At 48.4% G+C, this 19719-nt stretch overlaps 1 protein-coding gene across 1 annotated transcript in view; it reads left to right on the top strand.

Annotated features, from left to right (window-relative positions):
- The window catches only part of LOC137602348 (GRIP1-associated protein 1-like), a 79566-nt gene that overhangs the window by 7546 nt on the left and 52301 nt on the right, over positions 1-19719 (top strand). The window contains exon 2 of the mRNA XM_068324967.1: positions 11040-11101. The gene's annotated coding sequence lies outside the window, so the exon portion shown is untranslated. The remainder of the gene's footprint in view (positions 1-11039; positions 11102-19719) is intronic.

Here is a 19719-nt window from a genome sequence, read left to right as displayed (position 1 = left end):
GCGTTCGTCACAGGTCCTGGTCTCCCTCACGAGTCCTGGAGTCCGACACGAGTCCTAGTGACCATTATGAGTCCTAGTGACCGTCACAAGTCCTGGCCTCAGTCACGACTCCTGGTCTCCGTCACGAATCCTGGTCTCCGTCACGAGTCCTGGTCTCCGTCACGAGTCCTGGTCTCCGTCACGAGTCCTGGTCTCCGTCACGAGTCCTGGTCTCCGTCACGAGTCCTGGTCTCCGTCACGAGTCCTGGTCTCCGTCACGAGTCCTGGTCTCCGTCACGAGTCCTGGTCTCCGTCACGAGTCCTGGTCTCCGTCACGAGTCCTGGTCTCAGACACGAGTCCCGGTCCCAGTCACGAGTCCCGGTCCCAGTCACGAGTCCCGGTCCCAGTCACGACTCCTGGTCTCCGTCACGAGTCCTGGTCTCCGTCACGAGTCCTGGTCTCTGTCATGAGTCCTGGTCTCAGTCACGAGTCCTGGTCTCCAACATGAGTCCTGGTCTCCTTCACAAGTCCTAGTAACCGTCACGAGTCCTAGTGACCGTCACGAGTCCTGGTCTCCGTCACGAGTCACCCATCAGAGGTCACTTGACCTGAAACCTGAACCTCCATGATTAACTGGTGACTGGAGCTGATCAACATATTGATCGTCTATCAGTCGTTCTTCTCTACTTCCTGTTCCATTTATCAATTTTTATTTCCTCCCGTCACGTTTCTCTCTCTAGGAGTATTGGTAGCGGCTGATCAGCGTTAGCAGCGCCAGTAGCTTTAGCAGCGTTAGTGGCGTTAGCGCCGTTAGCGGTCCTAGCTCGCTGCAGCTACGATGATGAAATCACAGCCGTTTGTTTCTTTTTGTTTGCGTCTCATTAAAATTCGTCAGACATCAGAGAGAATCCAAACGACGGTTTGTTTCTTTAAATCTCTAAAAAGCTGCGCCGCAGCTAATTACACGACTTCCCGCCACTTCCTGTCACCTGAGGGCCGACACCTTTTAAAACGGCAGGAACAACATTTGATCTGGGACTAATCTGGATTTCCTCTCAACAACACTTTTAATATTTCAGCGCGGCGTCAGGAAGTCGGGGCACAGCTGAGTGTTTTTCTGTTTTCATTGTGTAATTAGGGCTCAAATGTTAATGAATTATGCTAATTCCAACAATTAGCATATAATATTGGAGACAATCAACAATTAGCATACGCCGCGCCGAAGACAATCAGGAGCGGCTGCATTCCCACGCCGGCGCCGGCGCCGCACGAGCATGTGAGGGCGATCTGATTACATGCAGAATCAGCATGCTAATTACTGCAGCCCCACCCCCCCTCCAGCCTCCACACCCCCCCCCCCCACTGCAGTTCCAGGGGGAGGTAGGGGAGGATGAGCCTTACACCCCCCAACACAACACAACACAACACAACACAACACAAAGAGGAGGATGAGCTGCTACACCTTCATCAGGTGTTCTTCAGATGTTCCTCCTCACCTTCACAGGCAGGGGGCGGGACCATCATCATCATCATCATCATCATCATCATCATCATCACCATCAGATTAGAAGAATGTTAGAATCAAACGTTCTGCTTTCGCTGAAACAATACAACGGACCCAAAGCTGGAATCAGTCGTTACGCTGATGACGTTCTTTATGTGAAACTGATGCAAATGAAGGCAAGTTTGTTCAATTAAACCTGAACTGGAAGCAAATTCAGAACCTGAAGGAGGCCTGTTGTTGTTTTTGTGTTGTTGTTTTTGTGTTATTGTTATGTGTTGTTGTTTTTGTGTTGTTGTTTTTGTGTTGTTGTTATGTGTTGTTGTTATGTTTTGTTGTTGTTTTTGTGTTGTTGTTGTTGTTGTGTTCGTTGCCTCATGGGACCCTCAGACATTCTGCTCTCAGATCTGCTGTAGTTTTTGGACCTGTGTCCCGGCTTCTTTTGGATCTCAGGCCGGGCAGGGGTCCTGGATCAGATCCTGGATCGGATCCTGGATCGGATCCTGGATCTCCATTTGGAGCTCATCACAGATGTCCGGTGGACTTGGGGCCCGGTTCCCACCTCCTTCGGGGACTGTGTCCGTCCTCTTTGACTGACAGAATGTAGGTCACATTGATTCGGGCCCTCGTCCAAAGCGGGGCCCCCGGGGACCCGGAGCAGCCAGCCAGCAGCCTGGCAGGGAGGGGGCAGCTTCCTGTTTACTCCCGCCTCCTCAGCTCCGCCTCCAGCATCGCATCTCATCGTCACAGCGACAGCGGTGATCTGATGACAGTCCAACTGGACCCGGAGGCCGGGCCCTCCCCTTGGTGAGGTGATGGTGTTGGGGGGTAACCGAGGCAACGGTGTCACGTGGTCACATGACTTCTGGTGACATCACACACTAGTTCAACACCTGCTGCTCAGGGCTCCAGTTTAACAGGTGAGGCTGGAAGACGCCTCATCTTCATCATCATCATCGTAGAAGTTGTCGACGCCTTCCTCCTCTTCTTCCTCCTCCTCCTCCTCCTCCATCGTCTTCATCAGCGTCCGATTTCAGGAACCAATCAGCTGCAGGAGGCGTTCAGAGGCTGCGGGATAAATCAGCCTTCAAAGAGAGATAAGGGAGAAGAGGAAGGACTCCAGTCTCCTCCTCCTCCTCTTCCTCCTCCTCCTCCTCTTCCTCTTCCTCTTCCTCCTCCACCTCTTCCTCCTCCTCATCCTCCTCCTCCTCCTCAGGTTGTTGGATTAATTCTTCTCTAATCTAAACGGGAGCGTTCTGCCTCCAGCTGCATCATTCTGGATCCTGTGGGACACCGTGAACACAGGAAGTGCGTTTAACACGCTACACGCTAATGACATGTGTTAAAGGAGCCGCGTGGGCGCCGCTTAGGAACGACACGGGTCGTTACGGCGAGTTGAGACCAGATATAGCTGCTGCCAGGGGACACACCGGTGGATTCACCAGGTGACCCGGAGCGCCCCGATAAACGCTGTTCACACCGGTTCAGACTGGTTCTTACCAGTTCAGACTGGTTTCTACTGGTTTGTAATGGTTCATACTTGGTTCTCCCAATATGTAGTGTTTACACCGGTTTGTACCGGTTTGGACTAATGTTTGCCGTTTTGTACTGCTTTGTACCGGTTGGTTTGAGTTTGTACTGGTTTGTACTAGTTTGTACCTGTTTGTACCAGTTCATACTGGTTTTTACCGGTTTGCAATATTTTCTACTGGTTTGTACAGGTTCATACTGTGTTGTCTCCATTTGTACTGGTTTACACTGATTTGTACTGGTTTGTACTGGTGTTTGCCGTTTTGTTGTAGTTTGCACCAGTTAGTACTGGTTTGTGCCAGTTTATACTGGTTTGTACTGGTTACTACCAGTTTTTACGTCTTTGTTCCTTTTGGTTCCTACCAGTTTGTACCAGTTTGTACTGGATTTATATGGTTTGTACCAGTTTGTTTAAGTTTGTACTGGTTTATGCTGGTTTTACTGGGAATATTCATCCCTTAGTATTCACTCTTTGTCTCAGAACTGGGGGTCGTTTCTCTCTGCTGGTCGTTTCATTTCTGGTTCGTTTCATTTCCTCTTTAGTTTTTTATTTTAGTCACATGATCTTGACCTGAGTCCATTTTCAGAGGTCAAAGGTCAAAGCAAACACAGTTTAAGGTTCCTGCTGGATCCGGTTCTTGGAGCCTGGATCTCTGGTCCATGAAGGTTCTGACCTCCGAAGGTTTTCTTTGCTGATTGATCAGAAGTTATTGATCAGCTTCAGGATGTTTGGATCACAACTGTGTAATCAGATTACTCTTCATTGTGAGGTCCTGGTGTCAGATGATGATGAATCCTAAAAGCCCATCCTGATGGAGGTGGGGGGGCGGCATCCGGACCGCCAGCTGACGGAGTCCTGCACATAAAAACTAAAGGCTTAATTACATGGATGCGCCGCCGCCGTGGTCTTCGTCAGATGGCGAACATCTGCATTTTAATGGATTTCGCGGCGCCCCTCCCCCTCCTCGCCCTCCAGATCATTAACTTTATTGGATTGGACATTCCTGTTGCAAAAACAATTCAGCATAATCATTCCCGCCGCAGCTCCCCAGCGCCGGATGCAAATGCTGCTCACGCTCGCCGCCACGGCCTCGCAATTACTGACGGGCGCAGATGCGGGCGGCCGCGCCGTCAGAATGAAGTTGAGGCGGCGAATAATGTGATTACTCAGTCATTACGCGTTGGAGTGCTTTCATTAGGAGCAGCAGAGGATTGTGGGCATTGTTGACATCGCCGCCGCGGCGCAACAGGATGTCAAGAACCTAATGGTCACAATCCGAATCCCGTCACCGCGATGACACGCCCTGAGCTGCATGCTAACCGGTCAGGTGACGCACATCGCGGCCCCCGGACCTGCAGCCAATCAGGATCGTTGTAGATAGACAAGAGGTTGAAGTGATAAAATCATCATCATCATCAATCAGCTGATCAGGAACTGCAGATGAAGGAGAGACGGGAAACATTCCTGAATTTTCTTCTTTTTTCCACTGCTGACAGGCAGTTAAGAGTTGTTTACTTATTTATCTGAACCTCGTGTTGTCCCGGGTCAGACATCCTTTTCCTCGTTTTCCTTCCATGTCAGACGTCGTTTTCCTCGTTTTCCTCTCGGGTCAAATGTCGATTTCCTCCTGGGTCGGACGTCCTTTTCCTCATTTTCCTCTCAGTTTGGACAGCCTTTTCCTCATTTTCTTCCCAGGTCAAATGTCGTTTTCCTTGTTTTCCTCCCGGTCGGATGTCATTTTCCTCGTTTTCTTCTTGGGTCAAATGTTGTTTTCCACCCGGGTCGGACGTCCTTTTCCTCGGTCGGACGACTGAACCTCTAAACATGTTTTCTAATCAGCGTCTATAAATTAAAGAGCGGTTTAATGTAGCCGTTTTTTTCCGCAGCGTTAACGCCACAGAAACGCGGAATCACCACGAAACTCGTTCAACGAAACGAAATAACGCGAATTTGAAAGTGTAATTTTTTTTTTCCTTAACACACATTATTATTATTTCAATGCTCGTAATTGAAACTGCAATCCAGGCACGTTGGATTAAATTAGATTGTGGTAAAATTGCACCTTTGCTTTGCCAAGGCTGACTGAGTCCTGGCATCAAATGAATTTAATTATTCCTGTAGCCCATATATTATTAATCATCTATATTGATTTCTGAACTCCCAGACTGCTTGTGGATATGCTAATGCCGCCGCAGCAATATCGGGATGGGCTCATTTGCATAGGAGCCCATTATTATTTTATAAGTAAATTTTAATGTGGACTCAATTAAAACTCAGCCAGTGGAACGGCTAAATTGGCCCAAGGTATGAGTTCCTCCGATCCGCGCGCCGAGTCGGGATATATCAATTAGTAAAGATCAAACTTTGGCTTCTCTGGAGGGGAAAGAAAATGCTGGAATTCAATCAGAGCGACGGAGGCCGCTTTGAGGCGGCGGGGGCCATCTTTGGTGGGTTTCATCGCCGTGGAAACGGGCCAGGCCCCTGGAATCAGACGAGCCAAATGGAATTACCACCCGGAAAAAATTCCTTCGCTCCGACGGAAAGGAGGTCGCTCCAGCGGTTATCGCGCTCAAGGTGACCTCCAAGGTCACGGCTGAGGGGATTGTGACATCATCACCAACCAATAACGGGACGAGGGCGGGGTCATTTTAGGGCTGAGTGGGCGTCGATTAGGGAGGCAGGGTCAAAGGGGGAGGGTTGAAAAAGACAATACTGAATAAAAACCCTAAAAACGTTGGAATACTTCATACCAGATCATTTTGATTGATTGATTGATTGATTGATTGATTGATTGATTGATTGGTGTTTACTCTGTTAGGGTTACTGTTCCTTTTAGTATTTCAACTAACTTTATTTAAAAGTGTGTTTGAATAATTTATGCGAAACAGCCTCCAGCGTTAGTTTATCCAGGGTGTCCCTGAACTCATCCTGTTCTGTTGGTTCTGGATTAGAGCCGTGTTTTTCTACTTTTATCTCGTTACCCATCGTCCAATCAGAGGTCTGGTCCGGTCTGGGCCAATCAGAGTATTTGAATGTTTCTAGAACCCAAAGAGAACCAGTCCTGTCCGGTCCTTCAGTCACTTCCTGGTTCTGGATCCAGGTTCTTGATGAGGTTCCGTCACGTTCGATAAACCTGCTGGAGATGATCAATAAGTAATCAATGTAATTGATCAATCCGGACCTTTTTAGGGGTGGAGCCAGAAAGTGATTTTATTTGTCTCTGATTCTGGTTCTTCCTGGTTCTGATGCTGGTTCTTCCTGATTCTGATGCTGGTTCTTCTGGTTCTTTCCTGGTTCTGATGCTGGTTCTTCTGGTTCTTCCTGGTTCTGATGCTGGTTCTTCTGGTTCTTCCTGGTTCTGGTGCTGGTTCTTTCTTGTTAGTGCCTAGTTATTTGTTTGTTGCGATACGACTTCCTGCTGCTGTGGTCTGTTTCCATGGCGACGCCTGAGCGACAGCAGCTCAAGCTGATTTACTGTGAAGCATCGATTAGAAACTGACTCAAGGAGTCTAAACAAGCAGTTAATAGTATTGATTGATTATTGACCCCCCCCTCCCAGGCCCCCCCTCTACACACAATGATTCTCGACCTCCAAACACGCCGGCATCATCAATCATCAATTATCCTGTTAAACCTCCGGAGAGACGCCGTTTTTATTGGCCTCTGAAGATCCGTAACAACATCCTCCTCTTCCTCTTGTTCCTCCTCCGCCTCCTCTTCCTCTTGCTCCTCCTCCTCCTCCTCTTCCTCTTTTTCCTCCTCCTCCTCTTCCTCTTGTTCCTCCTCCTTCTCCTCTTGTTCCTCCTCCTCCTCCTCCTCTTCCTCTTCCTCCTCTTCCTCTTGTTCCTCCTCCTCTTGTTCCTCCTCATCTTCCTCTTCCTCTTCCTCCTCCTCTTCCTCCTCCTCTGCCTCTTCAGAATCCGACTGAACCGATGACCTCTGGTAGGCTCTGTTGGGGGGGGGGGGGGGGGCAGGAAGCCACGCCCACACACACCTGTTGGACAGTTTCATGTCTTTAAACACTTCCTGCCCTGACATGTCTCCACCCGGTCCAGCAGACCCCGCTGACAAACAAACAAACAAACAAACAAACACGCAGCAATGTGGGCGGAGCCAGAATGGCGTTCTCGGTTCTTCAGTTCCTTGACGTGTGGAACATACAGACGTCATGCCGCTGCTCGCAGCCAGGGAAGAAGAACTGATGGTTTCCAGATGGTGGGGGGGGTTTGGGATGGGGGGCACGTCGACGCATCCATCCTGCTCACTTACTCTTCACGTCTCGTACGAGCTGATTCTTGGCCGCTCGCTGCTCCCGGCGGACGCCTCCGAAGGACGCCGGAGGAGGAGGGGGTGTGTGTGTGTGGAGGGGGGGCTTAACGGCGAGATCCGGGGCGAGGCCTTCTTCATGTCTGGGAGCCGGCGCTGATCCCGGGATTCAGCCCGGCTTACCGGGAGAAGTTTGTGCCGCTCTAATTGGTTGCACTTTTATTTTTGCAATAACAAGGAGCTGCGAGGAAGAGCGACGGCGTTCACACCCCCCAACCCGACCCCCCTACCCCAACACGGCTCCCCCACCCCAATCCGACCCCCCCATAACAACCATCAGCGGTGGGACCAAGACTCAGATCCACTGCAGTAAAAGTACACACAGCTACCGTCCAATCACAGGCCGGCGTCCAGCAGTGTCCGTCTTAATTTGGGCGTGGCGTCCCAGTGGGACGTCGTTCCTGATTGGTCCAGGTTTTGTCTCCGCCCTTCTGTTTTCACAGCTGGTCTGCCGGTGACGTCTGTCCTGATTGGACGTCACCGGCGGCGGGGACATCATACTTGGCGGTTCCTACGCCGCCACTAAAACACCTCGTGAACCCAGAACATAGACCGATCCCTCCGAGGAGAACATCTGCACACGTATGTGCGATCGCACACGCATGTGAGTGATCAGAGTTTCCGAGGACCCCGCCCACTCCGGCAGCTGTGGAGCAACCTTGAAACGCTCCTGGAAGAGTCCTGGAAACTTCTCAAGTTCCCAGAAGGCTCCATCAGAATCCCAAGGCCTGATTCCAAATGATTCAAGGACCACAGGGAAAAACGCTCAAGGCTCCTGGAATCCCTCATCAACCGCAATGACCTTCTGGAAGAGGGGGTGGGGGGGTGCCCCTCCCTGGAGGAGGCTGGGCCAGGAGGTCAGGTGGAGTTAAAGAGGACGGATGAGACGTCTCGTGGCGGTGTCGCCATGGCGACGGTGACGGAAAAGGTCGTAACGACCGAAAAAACATTTTCAAAGTTCCTGAAAACAAGGCGGAACCGAAAGGATGACATCATCATCCCTGAACCAATCACACGTTCACGCTCAGATGCCGTTAGCCATGTAGCGTCTGACAAAACACGCCGACAGATGTGTTAGCCGTGTTTGTTAGCGGCGTTGTGTTAGCATTCGTAGTGTTGTTTGTATTAATAGTGTTATGTTAGCATTAGAGGTTTTTTGTTCGTATTAGCGATGTTGATGAGTATTAAGCTTGTGACAGAGGTATTAGCCGTGTTTGTTAGCAGTTTTGTGTTAGCATTAGCAGTGTTGACGACCATCACGGTCGTGACGGAGGTTTTAGCGGTGTCTGTTTGCAGTGTTGCACTAGCATTAGCGGTGCTGACGATCATTACGGTTGTGACGGAGGTGTTAGCCATGTTTGTTAGCGGCGTTGCGCCGCTGCCTCGTTAGCAGGACACACTGACTGGAGGACTGTTTACACACTAGAAAAGAAAAAGTGAACGTTGTGATAAATTATGCACAGATTTTTGCTAAAGGCCTTTTTTTCCCGGAGTTTGTTGGAAACATGATGCAAGACTTTCACTTCCTTTCACTTCCAGCGTTCCATCGGAGCCGATCTTCCTCAGCCAGGAGAACTTCTGAAAACTGGAGGCGGAACCAGGAAGACTGGGGGGGGGGGGCGTCCTGCCTTTTGTTTCCCAGCAGCCCCTCCATCTATAATTCATGGGGAGTAATGGGTGGCTGATATTTTGTGGAATCACCATTTACTAAAATCAATGGAGATGATAACGAGCAGCTCAGACCTGGAATCACCAGCGACTGAAGGAAAGGTGCTGGAAAGCAGCCGATGATCTGATCCCAGTCCAGATTTAAGGCTGATTAATAAATAAATAATGCGCCTCCAACAAAAAATGAATTATTCAGTCGTTCAGCCGTCAAAAAAAAAAAAAGTCTTAATAAATGTTGGCCCACTTATTGAAATGCACATTTTGGGAAACTAATGACCTGAATGTAAATGTTCGGCAGATGAATTTTAAACTGTGTGTGTGTGTGTGTGTGTGTGTGTGTGTGTGTGTGTGTGTGTGTGTGTGTGTGTGTGTGCCAATCATCAGGGTGAATATTTAAAGGGAAACAGGGCTTGACCTCTTTTCTTTCATTATAACAAATATTTTCATCAGGATTTACTTCCTGGTTTTTCGTCAGTTCAACGAAAGCTAGGAGGCGGAGCTTAAACCTTGTGACATAAGCAGCTTTGAATAAATTAGGAGGCGGAGCTAAATCCTGTTGATGTCAGCAACCTTGAATAAATTGGGAGGCGGAGCTAACACCTGATAGCAGGAGGCTGAGCTAAAACCTGATATAAGCAGCTTTGAATAAATTGGGGGCGGAGCTAAAACCTGATATAAACAGCCTTGAATAAGTTAAGAGGCGGAGCTAATACCAGATATCAGCAGGAGGCGGAGCTAAACCTGCTGGTGTAAGCAGCCTTGAATAAGTTAGAAGGCGGAGCTAAAACCTGACATAAATTGCCTTGAATAAGTTGGGGGGCGGAGCTTAAACGGTCCTGAAGGACGGTTAACGGTTTCTTCTTCTGTTCGTTTTACCCAACCGCCTGCGGAGCTACGGAATCAAACGCACCCTCAGCGTCAATAAAAGCGTTCTGATCGTTGGGGGGGGGGGCGTTGAGCGTTTAATTTACAGATATTAAACGTTTGTTTGTTCTGCTCAAACACGAGCTGCATTCAAACGTGACGGAGCGTTAATAAGCATTAATAAGCGTTAATAAGTGTTAATAACGGCGGTCGCCGCTCTGTTTCATCTGAGGTTCGTCCGCTGGAACTGATCTGTGTTCCTTTTCAATTAGAACCTCCTCCAGATGTTGGGGGGGTCGTGACCCCATGTCAGCCTTCATGTTTTTATTCATATCATTACAGAACGCTGCTGCACCCCCCCCCCACCCTCAGTTGGGGGGGGGGGGTGATGAATCTTTTGGCCGTCGCAGAACCAAAACACGAAATCCTCCAAATCTGATTTTATTCCACTTCTTATCCAAACAGTCAAATGAGATCAGAGGATCAGCGATGCCTTCAGGGGAGGTCGGGAGAATTTAACCCCCTCGACTTCACACCGCTAGTAATCTAGAGGAGAAAAGTCAGTCATCAGAAATGTTATCAATCAACTTATTGATTGTTTTCACGTCGGAACTCGTCATTTTATTTTAAGACAGCAGCAAATAGTAGAATTAAACTCTTCGTTTCTCTGGGGGGGCTGTGGGGGGGTTGATCCCACTGTCGATCTCACACCTCAGCAGGATTGTTGAACCTCCGTCTGAAGGGGGGGTGCCCATCACGTTAATTCCTCTATTGACAGACGTCCAATCACAGCGTCCGGCTGCCGCATGTTAATGAGCTGCAGCTGCCTGGAGATCAGCTGATCAATCATCCTCCAGCGATCAATAAGAGGATTTTATAAACTGGTCTTCATTCAAAAATCCCAGAAGAAAATTTTTTAAACTTGAACGATTGGACGAAATCAAACGGCTTCTGATTGGCTGATCCCGTAATACACACTGATGATGATGATGATGATGACGAAGAATATCAGTGTGCTGCATTTAGCGTCATAATTAGCTTAGCATTAAGCTAACACCACTGCCTCACCTGTAACTTTCCCACTCAGACTGGCGTGTGTGTGTGTGTGTGTGTGTGTGTGTGTGTGTGTGACCTTTAATCACATTTTCACTGTTTTTTTTTCTCTCCAGTGAGGAGGAGGAGGAGCCTCGTCTTCGTCTTCATCCTGCTCTGGACCTTCTGGGAGGTTAATGTGAGGTCATAACCCGACACACACACACACACACACACACACACACACACACACAGGACTGGACTGGACTATTCTCTGCTGGCTTTAGTTCTGTCACTGATAACCTGGAAGGCTCTGACTATTTCCTGATTTCACCGCTGCAAGCTTAGTTTAGCTGAGCTAAGCTTAGCTTATCTTAGCTTAGTTAAGCTTAGCTTAGTTTACCGTTCCCGGCGTCCTGCGTGTTCTCGGTTCGGTTCTCTCGGCGCTCCGGCTCGTGGATTTCCTACAGAATGTTTTCTGGAATGATTCCTGACGATTTGGAGGCTCATCGTAATCCGAGCTCTCTCTCTGGTGGGGGCTGCATCGACCCGTGACCTCCCGCACCGCTGCCGGTTCTCCTGGTGGGGTCTGGCGTTCCTCAGGGAACCCCTGACCTCGTTGTTGAGAGTTTTCCGTCTGACAGCAGTTTGAGTTTCTGCTAAAGCGTGAAAATCCAGAACGAGGCGCCGGTTCTTTTCTGGACGCGTTCACACGAGTCCCTGAGGTGTGATCCAGATTTAATGGAGGTCCGGCGGACGAGAGAACCTGAGACGGGTTCAACTCCCACCGCGAACGCCAGCAAGAAAAAGAACGCAAACACTTCCTCTGGACGAGGGAACCTGTTTAAACAAAGACTGGAGTTCTAGAGTGAAGAATGGGTTCTGGACGGAGGAACGGGTTCTAGATAGGAAATAAGATCTAAATGAAGGAATGGGTTGAAGGACCACTGAGACCCTCAGTGGAACCCTTTCATCCTGTGTCATCTCAGAACCTTTTAGAACCTTCTAGAACACCTCCTCAGGGGTTCTGGGTTCTCGCTGTTAAAAAACAGCTTCCTGTTAAAAAACACGACGCCAGATTCTGGGTCTGCGGTGCCTTCAGGGACCGTCGGACTCGGGGAACATCAGATCGACGGCTCCAATCAGACGCCGCGTTTTTAGACATTCTGGGCCGAGGAAGAGGAGGTGGAGGGAGGGTGGTGTCTGTGGGGGGTGTTCCTCCGGGGACCCAACACCTCAGGGTTCCAACAACATGTGATATGCAAATGAGGGCTCCTGTTTTCCTGTAACGCCTCCCGTTTTCCTTTAAAGCGTTTTGTTTTCTTTGATGTTATTGTGTTCTTCATTTCTTCATCGCCTCAGACGACGACGACGCTCGTCTGCCTCGTCTCCCCGGTGACGGCGGGATATTAAAGCTGTGATGAAACGGCGGCGGAGAACCTGCTAAACCTCGCCGTGCTTCCTCTTTTCATTTCGTCTGCGGGCGAGCGACGAAGACGACGGAGGGCAGCGAAGGTTCTTCCTCATTACCGTCGGAGCTTTGCGCCGCAAACACGACAAACACTTAGAAAACACGCCTGAATATTTAATGAGTGATGAAGATTTCCTCCTCTTTTAAACTTCGGATGGAGTTTCCCGAGGTTCTCCTGGATGTTTTTCATCCGTTAAATTGTTTTCCCACCCGTCCAGACCCTCATCTTCCTCAAAACGGCTTCCTCTGAGCTCATTTTTAAGATTAATGCCCAATAAAATCTTTAATTTCCTCATCATCCACCCTCTGGGGGTGTGGCTAACTCGCCTCCCGCTCCCATTGGTCGCCGTGGGTCACATGTTCCACTGAGAGGACGGATGAGGATGAGGAGCGTCTCGGTTTTAACGTGTGGAGTAATCCTGATGAAGTAGTGGATTACTTCCAGCGGTGCAGGCTAACGCCTGGAGGTCGCGACCTCCTGCTCCACGTTAATTTATTGCTCCTCCTCCTCCTCTTCCTCCTCCTCCTCCTCCTCCTCTGAATCACATCCAGATGTCGCCGTCAGCTCCACTTCCTGCGTCCCGTTCCCAGCACACGAAGTGGAACGTGACCCGCTCGCTGGAAAATGTCATAAAGCAGAGAAACGCAGCCGAGACGTTTCCTCCCATAAATCTGCCGCCGTGTCACCTGACCGAGGGGGCGGGGGGGAGGAAGGGGTGGTGCAGGAGGCCCCGCCTCCGTCCCCCCAACAGGTGGACGGGAGTTCAGGTGTCTCTGATTGGTTCGTACACCTGAAGCAATCAGACTCCTGGACACCTGATGGCACTGCTGGTTCTGGTCCCGACAGAGGCTCTGATTGGATGACGGATGTGTGAATGATCAGCAGGGTGGAGCTAAATCTGGAAGTTGACTTCAAACTAACGTGAAGCTAATATGACATTGACATGAAGCTGACATGATGCTAACAGGAAGCTGACATGATGCTAACAGGAAGCTAACAGGAAGCAGACGTGGGATGACTTCCTCCCACCGATGCCAGATGCTGCGTTCTGAATGGTCTGACGTTTGCGTTCCTGATCAGATCCTGATCCACTTCGCACCGAGAAGGCGGTGGCCTTCAGGGACATGCCCCTCTGTCCCCCCCCACCTCCCGCTCTCAGGCCGTCATGTGTTTGCGATTAGCGGCGAGGCGAGCGCCGAGCGGTGAGCGACTGCCAGCGGCGGCGACCACCTGCACGCCCAAATTGGGGCAATTAGAGTGGCGAAGTGTTTTCTTAGCGGGTAATACGGCATAATGAGTTCAACAGTGCAGTGCCGCCACGAGGCCCCGCCCCCTCCCCTCGTAAAGACACAAAGAAATCGACGTGGCGACGACGGCCTGTCACCCGTCTAATCTCCAGCTCGAGCCGAACACTCCTCCTCTTCCTCCTCCTCCCCAGGTCGACTAAATCCTCCTCTCTTAATTAAGATTTCTCTCACCCCTCGTCCTGGCTCCGCCCCCCCTCCCCCTATCCCCACCCCCGCCCCCTCCCCCTCTAGCAGGGCTGAAAACTTCTAGCATCTGACATGAAATCGATGCGTCCAGCGCGCCGGGGCACAGGTATCGGATTGCAGGTGGACCCAGGAGGAGCAGCGGGCCGCCCCCCCCGGCTGCTTGAGCGAACCGTCCGCTACCGTTAGCCCCCGCCCCCCACCACCACCACCGCTGCCGCCAACGCCAAGATGTGAAGTCTTTGGCTGCCGGATAAAAATGTCAGGCGCTAATAGGCTCCATTGTGATTAGATGGAGTTCACAAATCCTCGGTAGAAAATCTGTTAGCAGCGATCTTTACAAGGTCTGAGGGTTCGCCGGCCGCCAGGCTCCGCCTCTCCAACGCCGTCCGACTGCGGCGGCCTCCCCGGGAATAAATAAATAATCGTCTGAACTTTCCATCAATTAGAAAATCAGGGAAAAAGTGTTGTGGAGAATATTCATGAGCGTTTTTTCCCCGGGACGCTCCTGTTCGCAGGTAGAAAAAAAACGCCGTTCGGGCTGAGCTGGAAGCGACGGTACGGAAAAAAGCGAGCAGCATCATTTATTCAAAACGCTTAATCACCAGGAGACGCCAGGAGGCGGAGCCTCAGACCGCCGCAACGACTCCCGCTTCGCAAAAGTTTGGAAAAGCGTCCAAACAAACTGTTTTTTTAATCAGAATTCCGTCCCGATCGCGTGTTCGATAAAGTTTTGTGGACATTTCTTGAAGGTCGTTTCTGAAGGTCATTCTTGAAGGTTAACGCCCAGACCGCCCAACAGAGACAAAACTTTATTCGGCCCTGAATTTACGAACAAAATCAAATTAGTCATCGATACGTTTGTGATCAATACTGCAGATGCTCCTCATCGTCAGTCACATCGACCAATAGGGGACAAGTAGAGACACGCCCACCAAATAGAAACATTTTATTTCTATTTAAATTTAATTTAATTCTAATTTTCAGATCTAATAGAATTGATTTCTGTTGAATTGATCACCTAGAATTAATAAAAATGAGTCCTTAGAATTAAATTTTTTGTAACTGGTTTAATATACTATTAATACAATTTTAATAAACCTGTATACATATTTTTATTGTTGTCGATAAATCAAAAGTATTAATAGAAATAAAGATTTTCTTTTTCATTTCTTCCTTCACTGAGAAATTTTCATTTGATTGTTTTAATGTTTTGAAATTCGCCGTAAGCAAAACCTTAAATATGGAATTGAACAAATAATCAAACTTTTGCAAGAGAATACTTTTTAATTCATCAAGGATTAGGCATTTAAAATAATTTCAGTGTTCAGGATGAATATTTATCAACTGTTTGAACTCCTCCAGAAATAAAGACCTCCAGCTCCGGAGGATTTTATCGATTATTATTTTATTTTACAGATTTTATTCACTTTTTATTTTTTATGGGAGGAAATATTTTACTGGAAAACGAAAACAAAAATACAAATTTTAATGAATTAATAAAAAGAAAATCAAACACAATTTAATGAAAACACAAATTGAACAGAAATTTTTTTTAAAGAGTCAGAATAAACAGAAAAGAGGGGAAAACGTTTTATTTTTTAAAGTTTAATGGTCAGTCAAGAGGAGACTGGTTCCGATCTGGTTCTGAATGTTGACCTTTGACCTCAGCGTAACGATTAGCCGCCGTCATAAATCGCTAACAAATGTCCGTCTTGTTTCACCGTTCCGTTCCCAGATTAGCTTATTACAATACCAGGCGTGTCCGAATCAATGCTTCACATTATTCCTGAAACACATCTGTAGTGGGGGGGGGGGTTTAGGGTGGGGGCGGTCCCAGGTGGATCCATTTCAATCAATACGGCGAAGGAAGGCGGCGCTGGCGGAGCCTCTAACTATCCCAGGTTGGCTGAGCGGCGAGCGGCGCTGACCCGAGCAGCGATCCGTTCCATAATCACCTCGGACCGGCGGATTCTTTTACAGCACACCCCCCAACCTCCCTTTTCCCGCCCCCCCACCCCCTCCAGGCCGCTCGGCTGCGTTTAATGAATTTCCTGTCCTACGGCCTCAGAAATGTCAACACTCCATCACGCCGTAATTGAATTTCTCCAGCCGGCCAAACGCTCCTCTTAAAGCAGCGCCATTAAAACATTCTTTTGTTTGCTCGCTCGGAAAACTCACACGGGCGGCTTTTATTGTTGGCCGTGTTTCGTAATGTTTCTAACATCTGTGTAGGAGTGAGGGGGGGTTGAGACCCGAGGGTGGGGGGGGGCAGGATGTAGGTGGAGGTGTTGGACGGAGGCTGACTCCATCCAGTTCATGTTTATCTCTCCAGTCGTCTGTCTGCTTCGGTTTGTCCCATAAGAATTGATGTTAAATGGACGTTAGTTTAGCCCCGCCCCTCTTGGCGTGTCGCTGCTTCAGGATTGGTTGAATGCAGAAACACGGTCATGGTTTAATCGGGTCTGCGGACGCCGGGTTTTCAGTTTAGGCTTGAGGTCGTTTTGGTTGGTGTCACATTTTATTAAGGACGTGTTTTACAGTGACATCATCAGCAGAGTGGTGACATCATCAGCAGAGTGGTGACATCATCACCAGACTGCAGGCGAGCTGGTGAATCGTCTAAAATCTCATTAAATTTCTCTATTTTTCCTCCTTGTCTTCTCGTTGTCGTGGAAACGTAGTCAATCCAGTGTAAACACTGATTAAACTAGTTTAATGTCTAAACCAGTATAAACACTTGTTAATCCAGTTTAATGTTTAAACCAGAATAAAAACTGATTAAACCGGTTTGTTGTTTAAACCCAATGTGAATAGGGACTAAACCAGTTTAATGTTTAAATCAGTTTAAACACTGATGAAACAAGTTTAATGTCTAAACCAGTATAAACACAGATGAAACCAGTTCAGTGTTTGAACCAGTATAAACACTAATGAAACCAGTTTAATGTTCAAACCAGCATAAACACTTGTTAACCTAGTTTAATGTGTGAACCAGGTCAAACACTGATAAAACCAGTTAAATGTTTAAACCAGAATAAAAACTCATGAAACCAGTTTAATGTTTTATCCCAATGTGAACACGGACTAAACCAGTTTAAAGTTGAACTGTTGCTAACGTTAGCTTAGCATGTTTCTTTGAAAACTTGTGACGCTGTTCCTCCTTTTCCTCCTGCTCCTCCATCCATTGCACCCCACCATCTTCCTGCCCCCCCCCCCCCCCCGCCAGCGACCTGGGGTTTTCTTTGGCCCCCTCTCGTATCAGCTGGACGTCCTGAAGTGAAATCAATCACCCCCGCCTGCAGCTCGACCCTCGATATGAACTAATTTGATTTCTGAGTTATAAGGTAATAAATAAGTGCCATAAAACAAACTGGGGGGGGCGTTCCCTTTCCGTTCGGGACAAGTCCAGCTTTGTGCGCCTCTAATTGACTGCAGGTTTTTCCCGGACCGTCCGGCCGCATTCCAGCATGTTTTATTTCTTAATGAAAAGAGAAACGGACATGGAGACGGGTGGCGTTCCTGCAGCGGCTATCAGGTGTTTGGGCGGCTTTAGAGTCGATTAGAGGGGGGGGTCTCTCGGGTCCCCGGGGGTCACTTCAGGATGCGTAACCTGATGTAATTGCAGGCATTAAGTGCAGAGACGCCCCGGACAATCCCCTCCTTTGTGGAGTGAATTAAAGAATATTAGCTTTAGCGGCGGCTAATGGACACAAAATGGATTGGTGTGCAGTTTAGGGGGTCATTAGAATACAAAGCCGGTGTTAAAAGGGGGCTTGTCGCTGGCTGGGGTCCACCAGCAACTCTGCTGCTCAGGTTGTAAATCATCTGAGAGGAGGGGGGCGTGTGCTGGGGGGGTGGGGGGTCAGAGCTGGCATCCTCTCCATTTGGGCGACGGTAATCCCTCTCAGCCACCCACAAACTCTCAGCTTCCTGTTATTACAGCCCAATCAAAAAAGTCCCTGAATCCAGACGGGAGTCAGGAACGAGCACGGAGGGTCGCCAACGCCAAAACCCACGAGCGGAGCGGCGAGAGGAGAAAGAAGCGTCTGCACAGCGAAGTGAGGAGACAGGAAATGAAGGGTTGTCATGTAAGGAGGCTGTATATCGTCATGGCAACAGATAATCTGCGATAGACAAAAAAATTTTAAAATGCAAAAAAACAAACAACTACAAATTAAATTGTCACTTTGAAACTACCTATACTTTTACTTTTTCTAAGTAAAAGTACTCTTTAAAAAAGTAAAAGTACTTTTATTTTTAAGAAGTAAAAGTAGCTCCTCCTCTGATGTCATGCAGCAATGACATCAGAGGAGGAGCTACTTTGACTTCTTTGATTGTTACAAGAAATAAAACTTGCTCCTCCCTTCTTTGATGTCTTTAACAATGAAGTCCAAGTAGCTCCTCCTCTGATGTCATTGTTGAATGACATCATCAACCTGCTGCTGATAATATTCCTGTTTCTTGGCGGTAAAAGTCCTCCATACTCCTAAATCTGTTGTCCCTCTTGTCCTCCGATTGCTAACGAACGCTAATAACCTCGCTGTGAATGGGGGGAGGGGGCGTGTCTCGGCCTCTGAGCGCGCTCAGTCTGTCAGCAGTTCTCTCTGGTCTCTCGCTGGGCGACCTTAATGGGAAATCCAGAGAGATTGGCAGCCATTGGCTGCAGACCAGTGCCACCAGTGTTCCCAGCGCTCGGCCGGCGGCGCTAGCGCCGCTGCCAGCTAACGCTAAACATGTGAGGCCCGCTTCCAGAAATGTCGGCGCAGGAAGCTCTGACTTCCAGCTGTAAAACATGAAGCCAAGCGGCACAACTGGAAAAATAAATCTGGAACTGGGAGCGAATTTGTTCACTCTGGGTTTCCTGTGGCGGTCGGACGTTTGGAGAACGTTCCACATCCGACCATGAACTCAGTGATCGGCTAATAATCCTGGGAACGACAGAACAGCTGATTCACATTCAGAATCTGTTTTCATCAAAGACATGAAATCTGGCAGCAGTTTTATTAAAGAACCACATAAACGTGTTTGGATTATCCACAGTTAGCTTTAAAGCTAATATTTAATTCTACATATGAATTGTCAATAAAACAGGAAATAATCCAATAAATAAACAAACAAAAAAAACAGTTTTGTGTCTGAAAAAAAATCTTGACAGAAGGATTAGCTCTGTTGTTACACCTAGCCGCTTATCTTAGTTTGGGATTAACATATCCAGGCTTGTCCCTGGATTCTTCAAATTTAATTTAATTTAAAAAAAAAAAATAAAAAAAATTGTTAACTGTATTAATCCCTGAAGGGAAATTTAAACTTCAAAGTGATTGACAGATTATTATTTGTTAACATAGCCAGATTAGCTGTTTGCTAACGCTAACATTAGCTACAGTAATTCTGACTAAAGCACTTTAAACGTATTAACTTTGATTCTCACAATCTTCGCGAGAAATGAGCAACCTAGCATGCTAGTAATGCTAACATATACAGCTAACATTAGCACACACTAGATGACATTTTGATCATTTTTCGGTGAATATTTTTCCGTGTTAGTTTGTGGTGACCTGGGAGTCTCTGTCCGGCCCTGATCGGCTCCACGGCTCTCGTTGGCATCTGAATCCTCGGCTCAGGCTGTAATAACGCTGTAAAAACGCTGTAATAACGCGTACTGATAGCGCTCTGGCGTTCCTTCTGGGATCGCCGACAGGAACAGAAACCGGAACGCCGAGCGGCTCGGATCACCTGCGACGGTATTTATAGCGTGAGACAAGATGAGAACCTCTGTTTGCTGTTAATGTCACTGAAGCTCCAGCGTCAGGTCCCCCCCCCCCCACACACACACACACATACACACACACCCC

This window comes from Antennarius striatus, chromosome 10 (genome assembly GCF_040054535.1).
Source record: "Antennarius striatus isolate MH-2024 chromosome 10, ASM4005453v1, whole genome shotgun sequence".
In the NCBI taxonomy this organism is placed as follows: domain Eukaryota; kingdom Metazoa; phylum Chordata; class Actinopteri; order Lophiiformes; family Antennariidae; genus Antennarius; species Antennarius striatus.
This window is presented reverse-complemented; position numbering and strand designations above follow the sequence as displayed.